Here is a 27650-nt window from a genome sequence, read left to right on the forward strand (position 1 = left end):
AAGATGAGCACTTCTGGGAAAGCATAAAACTACCACCATTCCCTCCAGGACTGGCACTTCACAGCCTTTCTGGAATCAGAGGTGGGGTCACTGGTTTCAATGATACTTAGGTTCTCTGAGCCATACCCAGTGCCCAAAGTGTCCTGAGGGGCATTTGCAGGATAGACCCATTTACAGATTCAAGGACTGTAGGATCATTCACTGGTGATCCCATCTGCCCTAGCAATGGTAAATATGTTTCAGGTATTCTGGTTAGGAAAGCCAAAGCCTGACCACAGTGAGATCCCAGAAATCTTTCTGCTAATCCTCCATCATAAATAAACAGCATTGACAAAGACATTACAGAGAGAAGCAATTAAAAAAACCGTCAGGAAAGGGAGAAACAAAAGATAGTCATGATATTTTGTCTCCAATTGCAGAAAAGAAAAGAGAAATTTGAAAAAAAGGTATTAAAAAACACAAGGTGCAAAAATAGACTTGAATAGTTATTTATTTTCAGAGAGGAGGAAATGATTCCCAGACTTCCGAAGATGGGAGTCTTAAGGTTTCATTGATTAGTTGATATGTTTGCCGACGAATGATGAGTCGATTAGTCAAAAAGGTTTGAATTAGTTACCTACCAGAGCTCTGCCTTCCATGAATAAAATTCAGGCGCATTCTCTCTCCCACCCTCACTGACAGATGATATCTGTTTTCTCCTGTGAGTTTGGATTTAAGAGCTACTGAAGCTCAGCAAACAGTATATTCTGGCTCAAATGAGCTGAAAATTGCATTCAATTTGAATTTCAAAAATGGAGGGGAAGAAGGGGGGTAAACCCAAAGCTCAGCCCTCAGCCACTGTCCACACTTCTTCACCACTTCCTGCTGCTGTGTTGCCTGCTGCCAGGCTGGGGCCCCGGAACCAGCAAAAGCTGCAGGGCTGGGGGTGGGCTGGGAGCACATCGCTGGATCGCAGCCCAGTCTGAGTTTAAAAATAAACTTTTAATAGTCAGGATCAAAGCAAACCTCACTTTTACGCCCATGCATAATGCAGAGTGCAACACACTGAAGAAATAGATTTATCTCTCCCAAGCCCAGATTGGCCTGTTTGGGGTTGGATTTTCCCCCGCTTTCGTACTTTGGAGGTGATAAAGGTAAAGGTGTTTACCCTGAAAAACTTCAGCAAAGCGAATTCTTTTCTAAATTAAAATTAATTCCTCTTCAGATCATTTAAGACCCTAATTTCTTGTCGCTTGTTGTTCCCCCCGCCCCTCGCACTTCACCAGTCTCAGATTACAAAGCAAAGAAGTGTTCTTGAAAAGTTGAGTGGACATCGATTTTTGCAATCAAATCATATTTTAAATAAATTCTCTAAGAGAGTTGGTTATTTGAAGGGATCTTGTGATAAGTTATTGCATAAAGCCACACTATTTTAGTGCAAATAATCACCCTTAGTGCAGCTGTAATAGAAGTGTGAAGTTGAAGCATATCCCAATTTTATTAAATCAGGGTACACCTGCAGTTGGTAAGAGTCCCTCATTTAAGTCTCGCCAACAATTAAACTGAATGGACGGTGCATAGATGATTCCCTAGAATCATGAAGCAAGATGATTTGAGCCAGAACTCTCTTTTCTGGTAGTTTGAGCCAAAGGAGTAGCGAGAATACCAGGCTTGTTTCAATCCACTTCACACATGGACCATCTTCTCTCATTGCCTAAATTGTTCTAAATGTGCAAATGAAGCGATGTGGGTGCTATGAAAAAGGTAATTCAAGCACTGAAGTGCCATTTCCCACACTGAAACAGGAGTCAGCTAAACACTGGAAAAATCGGACTCCCGACCTTAGAGGCAGGGAGGAGAAGAGGCAGGGAGGCAGGGAGGCGGGACCATTCAGGATGGCCACAGAGAGTTCCAACTCACCTGCTCTATGCAGGACACCTGCTAGCACTGTGCTCACAGGAAAATCCCTCCACCTGCCTTGGAAGCACCAACTCTTCAGGGTGGTGGATGGTGACTTCCCCTGAGTTGGAAACCAGTGCGGGAGCTTTCTGGAAACACAGATAGTCTCATTTCAGAGACTATCTCCAGGGCTCCCCACAACTGTCCTCACTGACAGTCATTACAAGTGGATAAGACTCCAGTGGAAAGTCTAAAAGATCCACTGAGCCACAGAAAGGGAGAGACGGCATGGTTTGCCTTCCAAATCTGAGCAAAGAGGACTCAACCACCAGATACACTTCCAAGGAACACCCTCATGCACCACATGGCTGATGCACAGTTTGCATCTGGGAATTACAGCCACGGTGACATAGGAGGAGAAAGTTTCCCACCTTCCCATATAAGCCAGTGCAGAGGTAACAACACTCGACTTGTGCATCCCCAAAAGACAGGAATCAAGAAATAGCCTCACCCCAACAACCTCGACTTAATGCTCAATACAACCAATCAATAAAAACGAGCCACCCCTTTCAAACAAGGCGCATCAGGGTCAATGCAACAAGCAGTGGTAAAGTCCAATTCATCAGCGGAGCCCGCCTCTGCCCCAGACAAATAATTCTGAAAGCAGGAAGAAATGGGTCTTGCCACCTTAAGGCCAGCATGAGGAGAGCATGGACACCTCTTGATGTGCATAGCTACTGAAATATTTGCCAGGAGCACAAGAATGGTCAGAGGGGCAGGAGCATACATGAGACATTGTGGCATGCTGGCTTTACACAGATAGGAATACTTCCTGATTCTAAAGGGAGCAGCTTAAATAAATAAATAAATAAATAAATAAATAAATAAATAAATAAAGGGAGCCGCTTACCTTTCAAACTGTAATAATGTTAGCGTCGGATTTCCTCCTTATATCTTCATAATTTAATAGGAATTCATTCATTTCATTGATGATCCAGTAAATTGTCAGCTCTATTCATTTTTGTAATATGAGCAAGGATCCAACCCAAAAAAGAAAAAATGATAAGGTCAATCTCTTTGGCCACCATGTTTAATAAAATCCTTGGGCAATAGAGTCAAGCAAACATTAATGGCTACGAATTAGTCCACTCTGCCTTTAGCAAGACTTTAATTTTCCTATATATACACTGAGGGCTGGATTAGCACTCAAATTAAGGTATGGTCCTCATTTTTTATTTTAAGTTTTCTTCTTTCTCAGCCTGATCACATTTATTCTTCTTATTCTCTTCTCTAATTTATTGAAAATACCCCAGTTAAGGTTCCAAAGCATTTTCTATAATACCCATTTATAATTTTTAGGAAAAAAATACAACTTCCATCACAAGGACTAAAAGGCTTTCTGCTCCTTTTTCATTAATGTCCAAATCAGTGCATTTCTCCACATAAACAGACTTCTTTTCTTATTGCTCCGACCCCCAGAGAGAAAGGAGGGGAAGAAGTAGGGTAGAGCAGGTTTTCTATATAAAAAAGTTGAAGTTTCTATCTAAAGTGACTCCACAGGGACAAATCATCCACTTCCAAATTTGACTCTAAAAGCAGAGCAGGGCTGGAACAATAGTACAGCAGGTAGAGAATTTGCCTTGCATGTGGCTGCCCCGGGTTCAATCCCAAGCATCCCATATGGTCCCCTCAGCACTACCAGGACTAATTCCTGAGTGCAGAGCCAGGAGTAACCCCTGTGTATCACTGGGTGTGACCCCCAGGGCATAAATAAATAAATAGATAGATAGATAGATAGATAGATAGATAGATAGATAGATAGATTAATAAAAGCAGAGCAAATTAATAGGTTGAACCTCAAGAAATCACTCTTATTCTACCACAGAATAAGTCATACCCTAGGACTACCAATTCCATGTAGTTAAATTTGACACTTCTTATTATTTCTCTTTATAGCAAAAGAAATCTGAGCAACAAAGTGATCTCTGGAACATCTGGGGTTCCATGAGAAAGGTATTGGAGAAGAAAGCCATGTCCCCAAGGTCCCCAGCCATCTACGGGGTGCAGGTTTGGTGGCTCAGCCTTTTTTCAACATGCTCCTTGATGGTGAAATTATAGACTTTGGGGTAATGCATGTAGTAGGTATTGTGTGGTAGTGAGAAGGAACTCAGAGGTTGCTCACCCCTCTTTAACAAACCCAGCCTTTCTGTTACCATCCTCCTCATTCTCGTTGAAGGGTGAATTTAAACACGAGGCATTTCAACAAGGTGGAAGTTTCCATTCCAATTTTCCCTTTCCTACCCCAAAAGCAGGTGTTTTGATGTGTTTGTTTTAATGCAAAAGTGAAAATCTGTGAGTAAGATAACATAAAGGGAGAGCTTTTAGTAGAAATTTGTGCACAGAGTAAGAGTTGAAGATCCAAAACCTCCAGAAGCATGAAGATTTACAAGGCATGAGATTAAGAGAAAAGGCATCTTTCAATTGAGAGCAGAAGTGTGCCTCTTAATATGCGAGAAAGAAGGCAAGATGGTGAAAATGCAAGAGGCAATGGTACTTCACTTCTAGGACTCTGACCATGGCCTTTTAAAAACCTATAACCTGTGTAAGTGTGAAAACATTAGCAGGAAAACCACCTAACAGACACTACAGGGTGAAAAACCTTGGAAACTCAGTTAAGTGGTGAGTTTGTTTTTTCTTTTTTAAGAAAGAAAGAAAGAAAGAAAGAAAGAAAGAAAGAAAGAAAGAAAGAAAGAAAGAAAGAAAGAAAGAAAGAAAGAAAGAGAGAAGGAAGAAAGCTGAGAACTCCAGAAATACAAACGAAAATCGAAGGAGCAAAAGTCCTTCAAGTGCCGATTTCATCAGATAATGGAATCTTCCTATGGGAATGTGATTCAAAATCAACACTGAAAATGCAGCTTCTTAGCTCTTATATTGATGAAAATTTAAAATGGTGTTCATGATGCAGAGATCATTCTTAGAATAAGTTTCTTTGATTCCATTATGAGGTACAGTGGTCAACTCAGGATCTTCTTACTGGTGGCATCCCATCCATGCAGGGGGTAGCCCAGCGCAAGGGGCAACAGACTTCTGCTATCAGCCTCAGGGAAGAATGATTAACTTAAGTCACTTAACTCTCTTTTAGTCATGCACAAGACCATCCAGAGTGGAAAAAGAAAGACAGACCCCTAGAGCTTCTCTAATTCCTTACAGAGGAATCACAATTATTCCAAGCCCAAAGGTACTTTATTCCATGGGTAGTGTGAAGTCTCATTATTTGGGAGCTCCTAGGAACAGGGGTGAAGGATGTTAGAACCCCATTCTTACCTCTTGCCTACTCCAGCTCCAGCACTCTTTTGCCTCCCATCCCTCCTGTTTCCTTTCATGTCCTGGTGATGCCCTGTCCCAGGGTTAATGGGAGAGGAAGAGAATGACAATACGAGGGTTTGTGGACTCCATTTCTCTTAGTTCAACAAGTTCCTCCTCCTACTACTACAGTGAATATTTCCCCAGCTTCTGGTTCTTAAATAGTGACATTTCAATTTAAATGTAATATCTTTCAGCTGGAAGATTTCTTATTCAATATTGGATATCACTTCCTGAAGAATACAAGACTTCCAAAGTCATTTTTTCTGTTTGTTTTGATCTTTGGATCACAGCCAGCAGTGCTCAGGGGCTACTCCTGGCATAGTGCTTGGGGGCCACTCCCAGCGGGGCTGGGGAGAACTCCTGTGCACAAAGCATGTGCTCCAGTTCTTTGAGCCATCTCCCTGGCCCAACTTCACAGACTGTTAGAAGTTCAATGACAATGTGGGTGAAATCTTTTATGGATAACCTATAAAGTCATTCCTATTTGTCTCCTTTCTTTCCCCTTTTTCTGTATATTCTGAATGACAACCGGTTTTAAAATGTAGACTGAAACACTACTGTTTTGTGAACCACAAATTGCCTACGTCCAAGTTTTGAGATTAGACATGTGAAATGACAAGAAACTACTTCCGGGATTAAGAATGACCAGACATAGTCTCAGGGACTTTGTATGCACAAAGAGGGTACCCTTTACAGAGATGACAATGTGAAATGCATGCTTATGCATCAGCGGTTAGGGGAGGAAGCATCTAGATCCCTTTACCTATCCTACTACATATTTTTAGAACAAATAAAGAGAACTAAATGACCAGTGCCCTGTATCCACAAAGTCACAGACTCTAAGGGCATAGATCTGTGCCAGTTCCAACAGCAACAGCCTCTACATTGTGGCTATCATCTCTTCGAAGATGGGACATCTCTATGTTCAGAGAGGGAAAGCTCTTTCAGGCCCGACTTGGTACTAAGAATGGCTATTCTAATAAAATGAAAGGCCATTTAGCACACAACTCTCCTTGGGGGAAAAGCACTTTTTCAAATCCCAAAGCCTTAGGAGAGCATCTTACAGGAAGGAGTTACCTGTAATCTACTTACCAATACAAAAGCCTGCTTGTCATACACACTCGAAAAGTAAATGAATAGCAGGAGATTTTTCAGAAGGGGAAACACAAATAGCTCCTTTGATCCTTCTGAATATAACACTAGTATACAGTCACACAGTAAAGATAAACAGAGTAAACTCCCCCCAGCTTTCCAGATCCCTGGCAAATGTTATTCTTGAGGACAGAAATGGGTTTGATTATTTAGAGATATTGTTCAGGATTTCAAAGACAGCACCAAAAAAGAACATTCTAAGCTGGTATGGGATGTGCTTGCAGGGTAAGTATGTACAGAACAGCTACCATTTACTGGAATGATGGGGGTCAATGAGGATGTATGTTCTGCCCCTCTGTCTGGCTCCACCCCTCCATCTGACCCCACCCCTATATCTGGCCCTGCCCAGCTTGCTCTAACAATGGATAATATAAAATGATCAGCCTAGTCTTTGAGGCCCTTTACTCTTGGTAGGCAGTGAGTTGGGGAATGGACAACAATGAGTCAGTTTAGATGGACTTTTCCCAGAGACGGAGGCAATGGGAGACTTCCTCCCAAACAGACTGAACTCAAATTTAGAATTTCAGATGTTTGGCCTCTCGGTGGTCACGTATCTTCAATAGCCATCAAATGCTAGCTTCAGAGGCAACTTCTCTAAGAGAAAGCTTTGCTGTGCACGAAGACTGAGGATTTTTTAAATAATGGGTTTCTTGGAGGATGCCAGCCTCATTTCCTTCTAACACCGTTCCAATCATTTTCCTTCCTCTTTACCCCTGGAAGCAAGGGTGCTGGGAAAGGATTGGATGAAAAGAGAAAGTGAAGAAATCAGTGAATTAGTAAGAGAATGGGGAAATCCTGGAAAGAAAAAGAAAGATTAACAAGAGGGAGCCAAGAACACATTCACTCCAACTTGGAAAGCCTCTGGCACTCCCACTGACATGGAGTCCGACCTCTTTTGGGTTCCTCACCCCTTCTCTAAACAGAATCTAACACCCATGCTAGCAGGGATCTTGGAGAAGAGCCACCTCAGAGACCTCCCATCACCACTGACGAAAGGGAAGCCCTGGAAGAATTCCATAATTAGGTGGGAGCCAAGTTACCCTCCTGTGAAAGCAGCAGCGGCCTTTTCAGTCTTAGTGACTGCACATTGATGAAACTGTGAAGTTAGATGGCGCTACCCACACCCCCCTCTCTTGTAGTTCAGGCTGCCATATTGGTACTTTTGAGAACAGCTGGAGTTGGGCAAGCCCGAGGCAGACTCAGCTGCCAGAGGCGATCCTTGGAGAGAGGACACTCCAAATGGAGGTGGTCCATTTCTCTGCCCAATGTTTAGCTCTCCCAACAGACCATCTCAGGAGGTGCCCACGACATATACTTTCTCTTGATTAAGAATTATTTATTCCAACACCAACCTATAATTAATTTTTAGTAATGTCTATGAAATGATAGCAAATAAACAGGGATGCAAGGCAGTAAGTAGAGTCAAATGATCTCATCTTCCTCCAGTCAAGAAAGAGAAGCAGCAAAGGAGAGAGGGAGGGGCACAGTAGGTTTTGTTAAACAAAGAGGAGCAAAGTGCTGAAGAGCAGGAGGGAGGGAGGAAGCAGGCATTTGCTCAATCAGGACCTATTTTCAGAATTTCCTTCAAGCTGGCTTGGACGGAGAGCCATCAATTATTTAAAAGTTGTAACATGATGCTTCCTTTGTTGAGGCAATCTGCAGGCAGACCCCAAGAGAAAATAAAAAATGAATTAGGCAGAATGTATTAGTCTGCTTGAAGAAAACAAAGATTTAGCTATGGGGACTGACTCTGTTGTAGAAAGGGTTCAGTTTTGTCTTCTCAAATGCACCACCCTTACAGACTTATTTATTATTTTGCCACAGATCACACAAAAGGAGGGGAATGAATCATTTCCTAAACTTCTCTTTTCTTTTCAGATTCAGCTTGATGTATTGTCTTCATTTAAATTACAAATACACTAATCTGAAACACTGTTTACCAAGGAGCATTTTAAATGAAAGGTACAAGAAATGTCATCATTCACATTTTAAAAATGACTTTAGACTCCGGACCTCATAAAAAACAGCTGGCAGTATTCTCTGTCTTGGCTGCTATATTTCAGTCCAGCAATGAAATTCAATTAGTGAGCTTTGTACTGAGGACATTCTGAATCTGATGGGTAGTCTGATCAAAACTGGTATGCCAAGGCCTAGTTCTGTTTCTTGGCAGACCACAGTGAAGAAAAAAATTCAATAGGGTACGTTGGCATAAGGAATGTTCTTTTGGAGGAGCTCAATTTTCGCCGTCATTAAAAAATGGGAGAGGAGATGACTTGCTTGCTGGAATGGCTCATTATTGACTGAGTGAATGGATTAACTTTGTTTTGAGAAATCTCAATACCTGACTCTGTCATTATCTGTTTCAGTACTTTCCAAAAATAGCAATTGCCAAAAATAAACCAGTAACCCGACAAGAACCAATACTTGGCAGATTTGATTCTTTCTTATGTTCTTATATGTCTTATCTGTGGTCCAAGCAAAAGATGAGAACTCTTAGGGAAGTGTCTGCAATCCTCCCAATCATCCAGCTCTCTACACTCTATAGGAGACCCTGAGCTTTCAAGAACCCTAATTCCATACTCCAAACCACTACTGAGTTGAAGATGTTGAACCTCTTTGGCACTTGAAAACACTCACTACCAACAAACCCACACACCAAAAAAAAAAGTAAGGGGCAATAGCCTGGTACACCCCTATCTTAGTTCTCTACTGCATTTCCAACTATATCTGCATGGACCAAATAGTAAGGTGAGCTTCCTACATACTGATTATTTTATGACCTGATACTCTGACTAGCAAGAACAGAGAAGCAGACATTTCAGAAGTCTATAGGCTACCTGATTGATAAAAACCATCTCAATCTGTCAGCTGATATTTCAGCATCCATCTGAAGCAAAACCCAGACTACGTCTTTGATTTTTCTCACAGGGAACATGTCTACACCCCACTTATTTCATAGACAGGAATAAACCTTTTCCCTCATGCCATTATTCACTTCATCCTCAACTCTTTCCCTCTTTGGGGAACAATCATAAATTTCCAACTGTGGTGCATGACTGCCTGATCCACTCCTTGGTCAGCTCTTCTGGAAGCTCCAGCTTTTGTCTTGGAGGAGCAACACAGGACTGAGTATGGAAAGGCAGGTTTGACTACCTAGGTGCCTTGGGTGACTCTGAGCCTTAAATTAGAAAGGCCAGGGCAACTAGTCACAGTAGAAAGGGTACCAACCTTTTTACTGTGACTACAAACCCATCCTAACGGTGTTTTTTTTTTCCTTTTAATACTTTTTTAGATGATGAAGACAACCACTCAGCAGAGAACTTTTCCTTGTGTTAAACACAGAAGGGAAAATGAAGGTTTCTTTCCTGATAACAATGGGTGGCTTCAGAAGTGTTTTCTCAGAAATCATGAGCAAAAGGTGGTGCCGAAGGGCTTATTCCAGCTTGCTGGAGCATCTCTTTTCCAATCCCCATTGAGTGGCCACTTCATTCTGGTAGCTTAAAAACCAGGCACATTGGAAGTTTTCACAGTGGAAAAAAAAAATCAGCCAACACTAAAACTCAGGTGGTGTGTTTTGTTTTGTTTTACTCCTAGAGAGAGACCACTGCTTACCACTGAAAAAAGATTTAATTGTTTTCTTCTTAGCAGATAAAAGGTGCTTTAAGGGTCCTTCTGCCATGCCCACCTTTATTGTCTCTTTTCTCCTAACACTGGAAACTAGCCAGCAGTTTCCAAATCCGTCTCCTCTGATTCTTTGGCTCAAAACTAGACTCTATTGGAATCTAGTTGCCCTGGCCTTAGGAGCAGCCACATGACTCGTTTTCTGCCACAGAAGTGACAGATTGAGCCCCTCCTTCCCTCCACACTCCCTGATCCTTCCCTTTCCACAGATTTTGCAGATGGATGGGGTCAGCCTTGGACATCGTCCAGTGAAATCTGAGAGTGGTGGCACACCAGGAGTTCAACCTTCAAACTGCCTTGCAAGAGAGTCACACCCAGCCAGGGTTCAGGGATCCATCCCATCAGTGGCTTCAGGAGCAAGAAAAATACATTTTCCTCATGTATGACCCATCTACACTTGGGGGTTTGTCAGAGACTAGTCACCACCAACATAATGAAACACTTTGCCCCTCCTCCTCTTATTTCAATGCTTGCTTTTCTTTCCTGCAGCTGATATAAGTCTGGAGAAAAAGACACATCAGATTGAGAAGAAAGAAATACGGGCCTAATATGATCATGACTTCTCAAGAGTTTTTACTTCTCTGGAGAGCTTTGGGTTGTATGTGTGGTTCCTTTTAAGAGTATCAGTTTGAAAATGGTGATGTTTCTGTGTGCAAGGGGCAACTCATTCTTGCCCCTCTTAGTGATGTCCTCGAAATGAAATGTTCCCATTTCAGAAGCACTTCCACACTAGAAATATATGAAGAATGCAATCCATATGCCCTGCGACTTGTCAAAGAAATTAACTATCAAGACAGTATCGATATTATACAATTAAAATGAGAGCTCTTAACCATGTTTAATTTTCCCCTGACCTGACTTTCTTCAGTCATTATGGACAAAAAGTATGAATTCATTATTTCAAATAGCCCAGACTGCTGAATTATTCTAAAAGGAACTCCGACAGCCCTTCCCCTCATGGGCACAAGCACGCATACACGTTCAAGCAAGCATGTTTCTCCATCAAGGGCAAAAATAATAATGAAGGTCAACAGAAGGAAGCATTCTATAGATTCAGTATAGTGGAACTGGAAATGTATTTTTAGCCACTAGGTCTGTATCTTATGCCTTTCTATAACATTCATGATGAAGAGAAAAAGAAAGCAAAAGAGGGAGGGAGAGAGGGAGAGAGGGAGACAAAAAAAAAGACATTTTAATGTCTCCATATTATTTACTATATAAAGCCTCACATATTTTTCCTTCCTATAAACTTGCACAAGGAGTCTATTTGAAAGTGTTTGGGGTTGTTGTGTTTTAAAAAATTTAACAATCATAGCTCTGAAGCTTAATCACTTGTATGTGTTACAGGACCAGATGGTTCAAGTGGGTGTTTGTTTACAAGCTCTGTGCATAAGGTTTTTAGCTGCTTTTTATACCAAAGCCGAATAATTTCAATCAACAAAGGAGGCGATGAGGAATTAATGAAAAGCCACTAGATTACAAAGGTCCCTGGGCTGACAACCTTCACTCCTCTATGGATCCTGGGAACATTCATAAGAAGGATGGTTGGGGACTAAGAAACAAAGGCATGATCTAACCTTCTTAGAACCCTAAATGGATTTCCAACGCACTAGGAGGAGAAAGTGCCTAAACATGCTTTTGAAGGCTATTTTTGTAACAACTAGAAGAGGGGCGCCCCCTGCTTTCCCACCTCCATCAGCACCCTGAGCTCCTAGAATTTTAAGTTGCTTTTCCTGAATTCCTGAGCCTAGCTGTCCTGACCAGTCAAGCCCACTTCCAAGTCCCTCTTTTTCTGTGTGGGTAAAAAAAAGGCAGAGAGAAAACTACATTGATACCTCCTACCATTTTTGTTTTCTGTGTCTGTAGCCTCATAGCCTCTATCTGAAAGTATGCAAAGGATGCAAGGTTGATTACCATAATGTAATACACATAACAGGAGAGAAGGAAGGGAAAATAAAGTTTCACCAATGTACTACATTTGTGTCTCTGGCCTTGGGTCTTTTGCATGAGCAAACTTGTTCTCTAGGGAAGCCACAGTCTCCTAACTCTATTCTGGTGCTTCCTTTCTTTCAGCTGAGAGCAAACAATTGCTCATGTATCTTTATTTGTACTAGGAATAATAGCCTTTGGTTTAGCTAGCCCACCTAGCTATTACCTTAAGCCGCTTTTCCATTATGGGCTACTCAAGCAGATATCTTTCTTGTCACCACCCAATCAGGTCCAAGAAATACAGTATCAGCAGTGAAAAGGTGATAAGCATATGCATCATCTCAGTGTTTCTCTAAGTGGGCTTGCCTCTGTCTTATTCATTAAGAAACTCACAGGAAATGACAACTGAACAAAAATGTGTTTGAGCTTCAGCAATTTCTGCATTTCCATTTGCTTTGGGTGGAAAGCAACTTTTCCATAAATCTTTGGATTACTTCAGCAAAACGTGATGCCAATCATGTTGTTAGGCACAAGACCCTGTTCCACACATCCTCTCCAGAGAGCAAGTTTCTGATGCATGCCAGGTGTTCATGAACACACACTGAATGGATCAAGGGTAACTTACTAGACAAAATTATTTTCATCTATCCCAATGAATACAAAATTGGACTTCATCTACAACAGAGGGTATTAGTTTTTATGAAATAAAGCTAGAAACATGTTGATGAATTAACATAGTCTTCACATATGTGATTGTTTTGTCTCTGGAAGCAACTTTGAAGAAAAAAACTTGTCCATGTTTTTGTTAAAAACTTGTCCATGTTTTTGTTTAAAAAAAAAAAACGCTTTAACAAAACAAAGCATGCCAAATGAACTGCAAATAAACTGTAAATTCGGTCTTGATTTTCACCAACAGAAGTGAAACTTCAAATATACATTTCTATGGCAAATGATGGTATTAGTCCCTTTAAAAATGAAATTTCTTTAAAAAAGAAATTCAGGGCTCGAGCAATGGTGTAGTGGGTAGGGTGCTTGCCTTGCATATGGCTGACCTGGGTTTGATCCCTACACCAAATAAGATCCCTTGAGCCCACAGCCCAGAGTAAGCCCTGAGCACCAGTGTGTCCAAAAATGTGTGTGTGTGTGTGTGTGTGTGTGAGAGAGAGAGAGAGAGAGAGAGAGAGAGAGAGAGAGAGAGAGAGAGAGAGAGACTTAAGCCTAGTGAAATAGTACAGTGGGTAGGGCACTTGCACTACTGATATGGCTGGCATGGGTTCCATCCTGAGCACATATGTTCTCCTGAGCACAGAGCCAGGAGCAATCCCTGAGCACTGTTGTGTGTCCCAACACCAAAGAAAGGTTGAGACATGAAGTTACAACTGTCTTATGAGATCACAGCAAGCATACTAGCAAACAGCCATACAGAACCCAGCAAAGTGACATCAACTCTATAGCACAAAGGCCTCAGACTCTCCGAATCTTCAATACCACAAGAAATCACCTTCAAAAAAAATCATCTTATGTTACTTACCCCGATAAGATTTTTGTCAAAGCCACCTGCATGGATGGAGACAGTGATTAACCCTCAGTGAAAACTTGTTCACTAAATGGATAACCAGCTTCTTACCCAGGTGAAGACGTGTACCCTGGGAGTATGTGGTTAAACCCAAATTCCTGCGCAAACTGAGAATTACTAATTTCTTGGTTTTTACAGAGAACATGATTAGGCTTTTTTGTGAGATAAAAATTAGAGGCCATGTGACATGAGTGTGCTTAAAATCCAGGTGTGATTTGCTCCCATTTTGTCCTTCTTCTAAGTTCTGGGCAAATCAGGGTGATCTCTATACATCTAGATGCCTTCTCTGCAGGAGAGAGAGGATGGACACTCCCCCCAACCCCCGCCTTGCCATGAAATACCACTCGTGGTCACTCTAGGTTTTATACACTGTCAGCAGCAGCGAGCTCGTTCAACATCAGAGTAATCCAGGCACTTAGATGATTCAGCAAGTGTCAATAGTGATGTGGCTATTTATAGCCCAATAAACTACACCTTGAACAATATTAGTAATGTTAAGCTTGGGTAGTACCCCTCCCCCCCGTATTAATGCTTTAATCCAGAAATACTGCTATAAGCATAGTTTACAGCATGGAACATAAACACAACCCCGGGATGCTAATAAATCACTTTCTTGACTGCTTAAAAACATACTGCCAAAATGGGCTTTCTGCTTTACACAATAGAGCAGAAGGCTGTGATATATATTTAAATTTTCCATTTTTAAGCTGTCACTCAAAAACTTCTCATACTTTTTTTAGCTTATTGATCTTCCTGGCTTGTGATAAGGCTTCAACTGCTTGGTTGGGCTGTTTTTAGCTTCTGCTTCTTATTAAAAGAGCTAAATCAGGAATTATGAAATGCAACTAATTTAGCATTTTTCAATAGAAAAACGCACCAAAATAGTGTAGATCTCATGTTTTATTGCCCTAGAATCCCAGATTTAATTACCACGTGGTACAACATAATAATGGGTACACTGGAACATGTATATATATATATATATATATATATATATATACATATATATATATATACCTGAAAATAAAAGCTTGGATTACATAGGCTAAAATCACCACAGAGTCTAGATCCTTTCCAATAAATATTTTTGTACAGGAATACAAACATACATACACACTACTGACACTGCACTTTTATTTACCCCCTTTTTTCCTTTCATTTACAAAGACATGTACAGGCATAATGTTTCATGTGTGTCTTTGTGATGAAAGAAATGAAACCTTATCTTTCAACACATACCCAGTGTCAAAGCAATCAAAATACCATCAGCAGAACAGGAAGAATTGGGGTGACAGGAGACTGCGGTGACCAACCAACATATATAACAAGCACCAAGGCTTCTAGGGCTTTGATTTTGGTGAGCTATCTGCTATAATGAGAAACACTGCAATGGCTGATTCCAGACCCAGAACCTTGTTCTCTCAAGACAGTTCTGCTCTCCTAGAGATCCCCTCTGAACTCTGAGCTCTTCCATATCGCCTGACCACTTTCTCCCCTCCAACTGGACCTTATGTTCAAGGCTCCATGTGGAAGAGACTGAAGCCCTCATAGACAATAGTTCATAGCACACCCCTCAACCCCCATCCATACCCAGGCCAGAAAGCAAAATCAACATAGCCAGGGAAAACAGGCTGGATGGTCAGAGGTGGGATCTCAGTGCAGTCTCATCACCAGGACAGAGTAAAATGCCGGCCCATGGCCCTGCCCCTGCTGTCTGCCCAGAAGAGGAGCACAGCAGTCATTAATGGTTCTAGAAATGGGGCAGGAGGGAAAGAGAACATGAGGTCAAGTGCTTGCCTTGAATGTGCTGATCCTGGTTCAATGCCCAGCACTGTGCGTGGTCCTGTCTAGGCACCATTGGGGTAACTCCTGAGCACAGAGCCACTAAGAGTCCCTGAACACTGTCAGTCATGACCCAAACACTCCGCAAAAGACATTTTTTAAAAGTAAGTCAAGAAAATTCTCCTCAGAGAATACAAGAATACAAGAGCTGCTGGGATTTAGTTCCTATCATTTTCTCTGCCTTCTAAGTAGATTCAGAGATCTCGGTAAGACTGCAAAGCTCGTTCCCCCAAAACATCATTCACCAAAGGAAGCCCCTTACCTTGGTTTTCCTTTTCGTGTAGCTAACGTCATCAGTGTTCCACACACACTTCTTGTCCCCCCTGACAGTTTCCTGGTCAGTGATTTTAAACTTCCTGCCACATTTCTAACTGGGTCCTGAAATCATTCCTGGCACTGCCTAGGAGTCAGCCACCCACACGTGCCCGCCACCAAGAGCCATCAATTTTCCAGCAGCTCACTGCTTCCTTTCTGAACCCACTCATTTTCCTGAGTGCAGCTGCCTCCCTCTGCACAGCCTCCCTATCACTGGCCCTGGGCCCTGGGGGCGGGTGTCCAAGCTGCCCAATGGACGCACGTGGAGTGAGCACCCCCAGCACGGTGGAGCACTCCTGCTCCTCCACCTACGTTATGATGAATGGGTGGCTTCACGCTTTGCTGACAGTCAGGCCGCCTGGTCGCCGCAGTGACCGGGGTTGGCCCGGTGCTTCCTTGCGAAGGTATTCAGCGCACGTAATAATTATCCATCCATCTCGTTCACACTAAAGGCATGGCAATGCAATTTTAGCCTTATAATCAAGACCATATGACAAAAACCGAGGCCATTAGGGACCAATTTCCAGTATTCTCTGCAAGACAATGATTTTCCAACTGCACTTACATATGCTGAATAGTTCCCTCTGCACGCCCCACACCTGCTCGCATTTATGTAACCCCTCTGTTTTCCAAGGCCTTTCTCATGCCTTAGATTCGAGGTTTAAAGACTTGCTGGCTGTTTTTTTTTTCCTTTGGGGTCCCTTCATTAATTTCTTTTTCATTTCCCAAAGCACAGTATGAAAATGCTGAGAGCAAAATTTCTGCTCCTGCCAATGACCATATTTCAGGACTTGCCTTCTTCTCTTTCTTGCTCTCCGTCCCCGTTCTGCCCCTCGTCCCTGCTCTCCTTTGAATGGAAGCACGCTCTCCCAGGTCCATAATTACTTCCCGTGGACTTTTGACCTCACCACCGCCAGTTCAATGACATAATAATGCTGTCTCTGAGAGGAAGTGAGGTCATCATCAATCAAAGAGCCGTGCAGGCTGAGGCTCGCCTTGCAAAGTAGAAAGAACACCAACGCTAGTTTGAACTGGGGCAACCAGAGTCTGAATTACCGTGTAACACACATATTCTTCCAGGTCCTATTTTATTCTTTTGTTTTGTGTTTTGGCCACACCTGGTGGTTATCAGGGGTTATTCCCAGCTCTGAACTCAGGAATTATTCCTGGGGGTGGACTGGGGACCATGTGGGATGCTGGGAATGGAACCTGGTTGGTCATGAGCAAGGCCAGCACCTGACCCACTGTAGTACGACTCTGGCCCCTCTTTCAGGTTTTATTTTAAAGTGCTGAGGGAGATGCCTCCATACGTGCCCTTCCTTAGAGAAAAAGCTGTAACAAAAAAGCAATCCTAGGGCCCATTATACATGACTTAGCAACATGGAGGACAGTGGGGTAAAAAGTTCAAAGAGTGGTAAGAAGGAAGACATTGAAAAGTTTATGCAAAATAAAAACTGGCCCAGGTCCTATTTTACTTTCAATTCTCTGTATATTCCATACCAGTCTATCTTTTAATTGTTAAAGAGAATAGAAATCATCTCTAAACATCAATTAGTTGTCATCTTGGTTCTTTAGCAAGGTTACATCAAAATACCTCATCCCTCAGTATCTTTCTACAATTTTATGAGATAATGGACTTCTTAATATAAGCCTTGTCACTATTTCTGTATTGCAAGCCTGCAGGGGTAAGGAAATGTGCATAGGTAATAACTCAGTATAATAAAAAACATTTAAAAAACTCAAGGCCTGGGAAAGAGTTCAAAGGCTAGAGGATATGCCTTGCACACAGGAGCCCCTAGCTTAATCCCCAGCACCGCAGGGGCCCCAAGAACCTCCAGGCATCACTTCCTAGCCCAAGCAGACACATACTCCACAAGCTGTACTCCCCCAAACAAAAACAAACAGAAAATTCAATTCAGCCCCTCCATTAAAGATGCCACCCTCCATTGCCCCATCCAAGGAAGCTTGCAAAGACACTCAACAAGAGTAAGAATCGCAACAGCAAGCTATTTGCTTCATTAGATGTTCTACAAATACCATTATCCTTGCTTCTTTTTAAAATTTATTTTTTTTAATGGAATCAGTGAGATACACAGTTACAAAGTTGTTCATGATTGTATTTCTGTCATATAATGTTCAAACACCGGTCCCTTCACCAGTGCACATTTTCCACTATCAATGTCCCCAATTTCCCTATCTCACCACCTCTGGTTCCCATCTCTATGTCAGGCACTTCCCCCCTCTCTCTTTCTCTCTCTCTCTCTCCCTCTCTCTTGGGTATTACAGTTTACAATACAAATACTGAAATGTTATTAGGTATATTCCTTTACCTACTTTCAAAATTCAGTTCCTGTTCAAAGTGATAATTTCCAACTATTATTGTCACTCTGGTCCCTTCTCTACCCCTCCTGTGGATGCTGGGAGAAAGGGACTCTCATTCATTATTGGTGGAAATGCTGACTGGTCCAGCCTTGTGGCAAAACAATATGGTCATCCCTGCTTCTTGCCATTCTTTGAATTTTAAATCCTGACCTTTCTCAAGGAAACAAAAGCAGATGATACAAGTTTCATAAAGTGCTCAAAAATGCCTAACTATGAAGAGAACTTCATACTCAATGAGTCCAAGATCACAACACGCATGTTCCTGCAGTCAAACAATATTCTGATTACCCAGTAAGATTTGAAATGTCTACCTAAAGTCAGTCTCAGACTGTGGAGAGGAGAATGTACAAACAGGCAGGGCTCCTGGGACTATATCCGAGGCATTTCTTCACTTAGGGTCCCCGCCAGCTGACAGGCAGAAAGAGACATGATGATATGTCAGCCGAGATCCTGTCTGAGCATGTGAGAACTCAGCTGCTCATCTGATTGTCACCTCACTGGAACTATTTGCATGAGCAACAGCATATGGAGTTGGTCTGAACCCAAATTCAAATCTCTTAAAATGCATTTAAAAAAAACCAAAAAGATGGCCCCCTGGCACCCTGCAAATAAAGCTGTTATGTGTACAGGAGCTGACCTGTCATTCACATGACAGTGCAGTCACAGATAATCCCAGTGGCCAAGTCTTCCTGCAGAAATCATACAAACTGGAACTCCAACAGTGTTTGGATGATTTGCAGGCACCAATCACTTGCCTGTGAAAAGCTTTCAATTGGGGAATCAACAAAACCAAAAGTTCCATCAAGTAGTAAAACAACAACAAAATAAAACAAAAACAGATGAAGCCCTGCAATAATCTCAGACTTACTCTTGCCAACCCAAAGGGGATGAACAGTTGAAGATCTTGAAGACAGACTATCAGCTAGTGTCCCCAGAGGCCATTCTTTCACCTCCATCCTACTCCACCTCATCAATATACCAGGTTCACTTGTCCCTCTTGCTGATTCCTATTCTTGACTTTAAGACATATTGCAAAGTTTCTGTACCAAAAGATCTGATCTGTACCAAAAGAGACAAATTGATCAGCAGAACCAAATCAAGTGTTTACAAACAGGACTGCAAATAGGGGACCTTGGTATCTAACAAGAGGGCAGTGAGGATATGGAGGGAAAAGATAATGTCTTCACAAACTAGAGCTAAGGTTCTGGATTATTCCAAAAAGCAGTCCTGCCTCAAATTGGACAGCAAATCACACATGGATTAAAAGATGCAGACAGCAGGACTGAATAGACAGTACAAGGTTAAGGCTTTGTATGCAGCTGACCCCAGTTCATCTCCAGTACTGCATGGTTCCCTGGCAATGCTGTGTTTGGCCCTGGTGGTCTCTCTAAAACATTGAAGAGAATAACTTCATGACTTCCAGTTGGTACAGGAAAAGTTATTTTTGACAATCTCCAAAGTGCTGACCATAAATAAAATGATGGGTAAAGATAAGTAAACTGCATACAGGGTCCTTTTTCATTCTGGGATATCACAATACCATAAAGAATATAAACAGAGAACCTACTGCCCATAGAAGTGATTTATAGTATATATTATTATGTCTTATTAAGGACTTTTCTATTTTTTATGGTTCTTAGGTCCCCACCCAGCAGTGTTCGGGGTTTACTCCTGGCTCTGCTCTCAGGGATTACTCCTGGCAGTGCTCAGGGAACCATATGGGATGCTGGGGATTGACCCTGAGTTGACCAAATGCAATTCAAGAACTACCCTTTATAGATTAACTATTACTCTGGCACCACAACAAATTCTTAAAGTCTAGTACTAGTTTCTCTAAAATAGTCTCTGAGAATGTCTTCTGCTTTCTGTCTGTCTCTTGCTCTTGTTCTAAGGAGTGGGCTGGGAGCCCTATTGGTTCACAGACCACTGCTGGATGCTGTTTTCCATGCCGGAATTATGCAAACACCTACCCTGCTTTAAACCAAGGCGACTAACTATAGGTGGCATTGTTGGAGCATCTTCCAGGTTCTCAATTATCTGCTGACAGCACAGACTGACACTAGCAAAACTTCATTTAAGTTTTTTAATTCAATTGAACCCAAAGGTCATTGACACTTCAGTAATTGCTATTGAAAACCATTTTGCTCAAAGAGAAACACACACACAACACATAAAAAAACACAGGACATCATCTTTGCCATACTATTCAATTTCTAAGAGTCCCCACATCTGATTCCTGATATAAGATCATGAGTTGTCATTCTTTTATCTAATATGTTTTTTCAATGAATCTACAACAACTGTCCAACATAGTATTAGACAGTCCAAAGAAATTAAAATGGGCACAATTTCCTCTTCTTTTCCAACTGCACATAAAATCATCTTGAAGGTCTCTAGTTTTCTTCTTGTTGCAACCTGGGAAATAAAAATGCCTTACTAAGGTCACAGAGAGTCTTAAAAAGGGTCATCTCTACTGTCCTTGGGTGTTAGTCTCACACTATGTTATTTGAAAATGTGCACTGGTGGAGGGATTTATAAGTTCGATCATTATGTGACTGAAACGCGAATATAAAAGCTTTGTAACTGTATCTCACAGTGATTCAATAAAAAAGAAGGGTTGTGACATAACTGTGCCCACATTAGTGCTATCTCTAGGCTATGGGATAAGAATGAGGATGAGCAGAAGTAGACAGGGGTAGGGAGTGGGTTGGAAGTCTCTGGCTACAGCCCTCTGCCCCTGCCATATGCCCAGGCACCTGGCCACCAGAGAGATCACAGCTGCCCAGGACCTGGTTACTTTCTCCCAACCAAGGGGCTCCAGGAACCAGGAATTCTGGATATCTCCTGCCTTTTCTTCATTGGGGGGTCTTGGGGGAGGGGAGTGGGACCACATGCAGCAGTGCTCAGAAGTATTTCCTGACTCTGAGCTCAGGAATGACTCTGAGCAGTAATTTGAGGGCCATAATGGCAGGTTTTTGAACAAGGGTCAGCTGGGTAGGAGGAAAGTCTCTGAAACCCAGTGCTACCATTCCAGGCCTTCCCAGCTGTTCTCACCCCTATGGCATAGGACTTAGTCTCAGCACCCCAGTGCCTCACTCACCGCCTCATAGCTTGCCAGCCAATACTGACCTGTTCCCACCAGGTAGAAAGCTGGGTTAGAACCAACACCCCAGACTCTAAATCTGATCTGTAAAGTTTGGCAACTGTTGTCTGTCAGAGTGTGCCTTTATAAAAATCATTGAGGGCTGGAGACATAGTACAGGGGTTAAAGCATTTGCCTTGCAAGGCATAACCTGGGTTCAATTGCTAGGACTGCAAGACCAACCAGGAGTGATCACTTGTGCACAGAGTCAGGATTAAGTTCTGAGCACTGCTGACTGTGGCCCTAAAACTACACACACAGGGGCTAGAGCGATAGCACAGCGGGTAGGGTGTTTGTCTTGCACGTGGCCGACCCGGGTTCAATTCCCAGCATCCCATATGGTCCCCCAAGCACTGCCAGGAGTGATTCTTGAGTACAGAGCCAGGAGTAACCCCTGAGCATCGCTGGGTGTGACCGAATAAGTCAAAGGAAAAAAAACTACACACACATCACTAAATTATAAAAGTCAGAAGTTACGTTTTGAATCACCAAAGCAGTCAATTATTGATTCTATTTTTTCATTTTTTGTTTAACCAGAGGAGGGTGAATCAGTCCACAACAACCACAGATAATTGAGTCACATTTGCAACATTTGCAGAGACCACCGGTAAGCATATCTGGAGCTCAATGGATGAGCCACACCCAGGGAAAAGCACCCTCAGGATCCTGAGAACTCCTCCTCCAGGTAAGCATACAAGTTAAAAATTTCCAAATTATCGTTATATCCACAGCAGAGCCTGGCAAGCTACCCGTGGTGTATTCGATATGCCAAAAACAATAACAACAAATCTCACAATGGAGACGTTACTGGTGCCCGCTTGAGCAAATCGATGAACAACAGGACGACAGTGCAAGGACAGTGCTATCATTATATCAGGCTGCAGTGACAGCACAGTGGGTAGGGCATTTGCCTTGCATGCAGCCGACCCGGGTTTGATTCCTTTGTCTCTCTCAGAGAGCCTGGCAAGCTACCGAGAGTATCTCTCCCTCATGGCAGAGCCTGGCAAACTACCTGTGGTATATTCGACATGCCGAAAACAGCAACAACAAGTCTCACAATGGAGACGTTACTGGTGCCCACTCGAGCAAATCAATGAGTAATGGGATGACAGTGATACAGTGATCATTATATATTTTGGGGGTGGGGTCTCCCAAGCAATGCTTGGGGGGACAATAGGGACTACTCCTGGTGACACTCAGCCCAGCAGACGGGACAGCTCCAGAGCTCTCGTCAAGTGGTGCTGGGAACCTCCAAGGTGCCACCCAGCAGTGCTGCGGCAAGAGGTGTGGCAGACAGCACCAGGAATCCAACTTGGGTCTTTGCACAAACAGGGCCTATGCCCCTAAACGCAGAGCTATCTTCCTGCCACCTGCATCAATCTAAATGTTTTTGGTTTTGGTTTATGGTCCATATCGGGCAGTGCTCAGGGCTTACTCCTTGTTCTCTGTTCAGGGATGACTCCTTTTGGAACTTGGGGTGAGGGGACCTTATGTAGTTCCAAGGATTGAGTCCAGGTTGGCCACATGCACGGCAAGCACTTAAGCTCTTTACTATCTCTCAAGTCCCCAATCTAACTTTCATAAACACAAGTCAGCATCATCCCATGATGGAAGATGGATACAAGTATACCATGTGGAAATCACTGAACTCCATCACTTGAGGATTTTTTAAAACATGCAGAGTCAGGCATCTGGTAGCCTACATGCAAAACAGGCTCAGAGAAGAAGAGTAGAAACAAAGGCAGATGGGGCCCCTCACCACTGAGAACACAATATGAAAAATCGAAGCAAAGTCCAGGAAGGATCAGAAGGATGTACAGACTGTCCTGCATCTGCAACTAGGAGCTCCTGTGCTGTGAAGATAAACAGAAAAGGTTAAGCACCAGCTCCTGGAGACTCTCCCATTAGCCACTGTGTCTGAGACCAGCCCTAGGAGCCTGCACAACATTTTGCTTCTGTCTAGACTGGTTTTAAGTGGAGAAAGCAGACTCAGCTCACTGCATTGTCAGAACATCCCGTGAAATGACTGCTGAAAACACTTGGTAAACTGTAAGGCACTCTATAAATGTGATTCATCTATTTAAAGACTAATGATCAAAACAGATCCTCCCCGAGGAAAGAACAAAGGAAACAGGCTTATTAGATTATCGCATAAGGAATTGATACGAGACTTCAGGGAAAGCTTCGCGATTTCATCACTGGTGACAAGGGGCATGTGGGGTGGGGAGAGGGTCGCTCTGGGAGATCACCAAGAACTGCTGCTGGGGGGACTTGACCCCATCTTTCCTGACATAGGTGGGGTAGATAGAATAAGTGACACTTTCTGAAGCCACTATGATAAAGACAGAGCTCTAAGTTCATTAAATTCCTTAACCATTTCAGTCTTCTACAGACAGGTACATTTCCTGGGGACCAAGGAAAGAAATGCAACTTACATCCTAACTTGAAAGCATTTGCTGGCCACCTCTGTCTAAGAGAAATAAAACCCTGCACCTCTCCCTCCCATTATGTCCAAAAAGGGCATTTTTCATACAAGCCACCAACTGGTCAAATGTCATTTTGCCAAACATTCGACCTTATAGGGCTATCCGCATGGAAAGACAAAGACAAGATAATCACATGCACTTTAACCTGGGCCCCATGGCACATCCAGGGTCTCCTCCAAACCACGTTCAGGAGACCCAAAGAAAGTCCCAGCACCCCAACCCCAGTCTCTGTCCTTCAGAGACAAACCTTCCCCAAAGTCACAGGTGGGAAGTACATAACCTGAAGGTGTACTGGAAAAAGATTTGGCCAAAGGTGGGGGTGAAGGAAGAGAGAAAAAAGCAGACAGGAATTAGAAGTGTCATCGCAGAAAGAATGGCAGGTGAAATTATCCAAAGGCAGAGAGATGAGTCACGACTTGGGTGAGGGGGTACAGAGAGATGATGGGGGCATCATATCAGACAGGCCCTTTTAGATCCAGTAGAGATGGGCCCATCATCTTCAGCTGTTGGAAGACTGTGGTGCTATGAAGGTCAAGAGAAATGCCAATGGGGAACAAAGCTTTGAGTTGCAGTGTGGGTGGATATGGAATGTCCCTAAATGCTCGGGAGTTGGGGTGAAATGGAGGTGCTAGGCAAAAATCCATGGGATGGGGATTCCTGGAGTTGCAAGGGTTGGGCGTGGGATCCAATCTCCCACCAAAGTGGACTATTCTGCGTGGTCATTTTAATTTCTGTGCCACATTGGTATATCCATTGAGCTCATCATGGCACCCACCTGACAAAAGGAATTATGAGCATGAAGGAGTAAGGTATTGGCAGCATATAATGTGTTTCCAAGAATTTAGGGAGTGAATGGTGACAGTGGTTGAGAAGGGAATTGATCAATGTGTTTATCTAAGCCTAGACATAGATGTGAGAGGGTACTCACACTTACTCCCCCTGTCTGCGCTAGATGAAGGCTCCCTCTCTATTAAAAAAATGTTCCTCCTATTAGTACTTCTGTATTTATAAAAGGAGAAGAGTGGGGGGAACCCTGGCAGGAAAATAATAACAAAATCTATGATCCACTGAGATGGTGGGAAGATAGAATGTTATTTTACATATTTGATATAGAGCCTAAATTAAGCCATAGAAAAGAGGCCATGAATCTTCAAAAGCCTCATTATCAAGCCTCCCTAAACCTCAAATACAGAAAAAATACATTTCATAAACAAAGACCCAATAGGATTTTAATAGTACAATAAATTTTATAGACATTTGCACTAATCACATTTCATTACTTTTTTTAAAAAAAGAAATTCCATTTGATGGAGAGTCTGACTTTGAAAGATGGCACAAGAGAGCTTTTAGGGAGTGAGTTTGGGGCTTGCCATGAAAAAGTGAGTCAAATGTGTCCTAGAGACAGCCCCTGCCATTCCTCTGTAAAGGAATCCATAGGTCACTTCCCTGTGTGACATATTCCATATAACAACAATCTCCTAGCCCCCCTTCCCCCCAATGCCCATAAAACTCTGACCTTAGCATTGTTTGTGATCCTGAGAGCCTTTCCCCAGTTACCTTACTTCTTCACTGCATGAATGAGTTTTCTAGTGTAAATTCCCATCAACTTCTTGTCTGGTGTTGAGAAGACACATAGCTTAAACACATGTCCTCCATCCTCCCCTATGCAGAGAAGGAGAGCTGTGTCTCACACCCTATCCTTAGAAGAGAGCAAGATGGGCTTTCCCTGCTCCCTGCACTTCAGTGGACCTTCTTCATGCTACAAGGTCCATGATTTGTGTCAATCTTGAGCTCACATCCCTCCCCTAGAGCCTTTATCCTAAAACCCTCTCCCAAAGTTCATGTCACACCTCAATCCATCCTCCTTGCCAGTGTGACTCCTGGATCAAAGAGTAAGTCCTTGAAAGGAAGTTCATGTAGACACTGGGGTATCCATTCATGTGTGTACAAGCTGGTAATGGGAATAGATGGGGCCAGGTTAGGCACTCAGGGCTGGCAGACAACTGCTATTATCTCAGTCTCTGTCTCCAAGCAGGGCAATACTCTAATAAGCATAAGTAGCAGTGAGCCTTCTGGAGTATTCTGAATAGTACTTCTCAGAGTGTAATTAATGTGTTTACAAACTACTGGATGCTAAAGGCAGTAAATATAAAGGTACATAACCATGCCACTGGACCCCACACTAGGCTATTTCATTCAGGGCGTACCAGAGGGGGATGGGTGAGACCCCTCCCCGCCCCAAGGGACCCGGCCCCAGCAGCCCAAAACCTCCAGAACTCAACTGCTGACATGCTCACGGCCACTCTCCACATGCTCGGGCCGAGACTCACCCACGAGTGAATCCCCAGAAAACCCAGGTATGCATGACTTTGTGACTGAGAACTCTGGGTTCAACGGAACTGAGAATAGGGATTCCCCCACCCGTATCCCCCTGTGTCTGGTAACTCAGTAGTCACACCCATAAGTCACCTCTGGTTGGCACCAGATGGTCCCGTCATCAGCCCCCATCTAGAGTTACATGTCCTTCTCTCCTGAAAGGGAGCATAACATGACATAGCATAACCATGCCACTGGACCCTGTGCCAGGCTGTTTCATTCGGGGAACCCCGAAGGGGGTCAGATAAGAACCCTCCCCACCCCAAGGAACCCAGTCCCAGCAGCCAACAACCTCCAGAACTCAACCATTGCCATGCTCAAAGCCACTCTCCACACACTCAGGCCAAGCCTCACCCATGAGTGAACTTATTCCTGAACCACGTGGCTGTATTTGCGGCCATGACACTTCATACCACACTCCCTACCCATACTCCAAGAGTATGGCACAACATTTGATGGGGTTCAACATAGGAGGCAACCAATCTTAGAGGAAATTTTTAAAAGATATATATATACATACATATATGCATGTACATATATATGTATGTATGTATATATATGTGTGTATATAGAGAGAGACACACACACACACACACACACACACACACACACATATATATATATATATATATATATATATATACAAGTTTCAAGCTTTAACAACATGTTAGTGATCTCTTATAGAGAGGCATAATGGCTCCTGGGTGAAATACAACAATCTTCACACTCTTTCCTCTAAGGAAAACTTTTTGTAGCATTTTCAGCATTTTTTTCATAACAATGCAAAATATATTATTTTGGTTCTGCTTTGGGACAGGGGTTGGGGTTCAGAATGAAAACATCCAAAATATGGTGTTGGGAAGGTGTAATGGTTATGGGATTAGTGTTTGAATATTAAATGTAATCAAATGTTCTGAACTACTTTATAAAATTTAAAAAATATTTAAAAAGCTTAAGATACAGTAGACTTGTCCTAGAGCATGAAATCTGGTTTTTAACTGCTGTAGCTGATATGTGGACCCCACCTTAAGTGAAAAGGATCGAGAAAGTCCCTTTATCAAAGTAGAGGATGGCTTTATTAAGCCATCTGTGAGCTGTATCTGTAACTATTTTCAAACAATTGTGGTATGTGGACTCCACCTTAAGTGAAAAGAATCATGAATGTACCTTTACCAAAGTAGAGTAAGGTACAGTATTTTATTAAACAACCTGTGAGCTGTATCTTTAGTTTTCAAACAACTGTGGTATGTGGGCTCTCATCTGTGCTCTTGCTATGTTCAGCAAACACCCTAGCTATCTCTCTCGTCAACACCAACACATTTTTATAGAAATATCAGCTTCATGGAAGAGTTAGGTTGGAAAGCAAAGTCTTGCCAAAGGACTCACTGCCTCCACTATTTTGTTTTCCCAACAATGTACCAGCTAGTTGTCCATACTGTCCATGAATTTGGATACTGAAAGTAGGATGAAGATCAATCTCCCAAATCAAGTCCACCCACCCACATCCATTACTTCTAAGCCTTCC

General features: G+C 42.7%; 1 protein-coding gene across 7 annotated transcripts in view; it reads right to left on the reverse strand.

The window, feature by feature from the left end:
• Positions 1 to 27650, reverse strand: part of ESRRG (estrogen related receptor gamma) — a 597387-nt gene that overhangs the window by 415844 nt on the left and 153893 nt on the right. For 5 of the 7 annotated variants that reach the window (XM_055144537.1, XM_055144534.1, XM_055144533.1 and 2 more), the window contains one exon: positions 2789 to 2889. The exons of the other annotated variants lie outside the window; for them this stretch is intronic. The gene's annotated coding sequence lies outside the window, so the exon portion shown is untranslated. The remainder of the gene's footprint in view (positions 1 to 2788; positions 2890 to 27650) is intronic. 7 annotated transcript variants of the gene reach the window in all.

Source organism: Sorex araneus, chromosome 7 (genome assembly GCF_027595985.1).
Source record: "Sorex araneus isolate mSorAra2 chromosome 7, mSorAra2.pri, whole genome shotgun sequence".
Taxonomy (NCBI): Eukaryota; Metazoa; Chordata; class Mammalia; order Eulipotyphla; family Soricidae; genus Sorex; species Sorex araneus.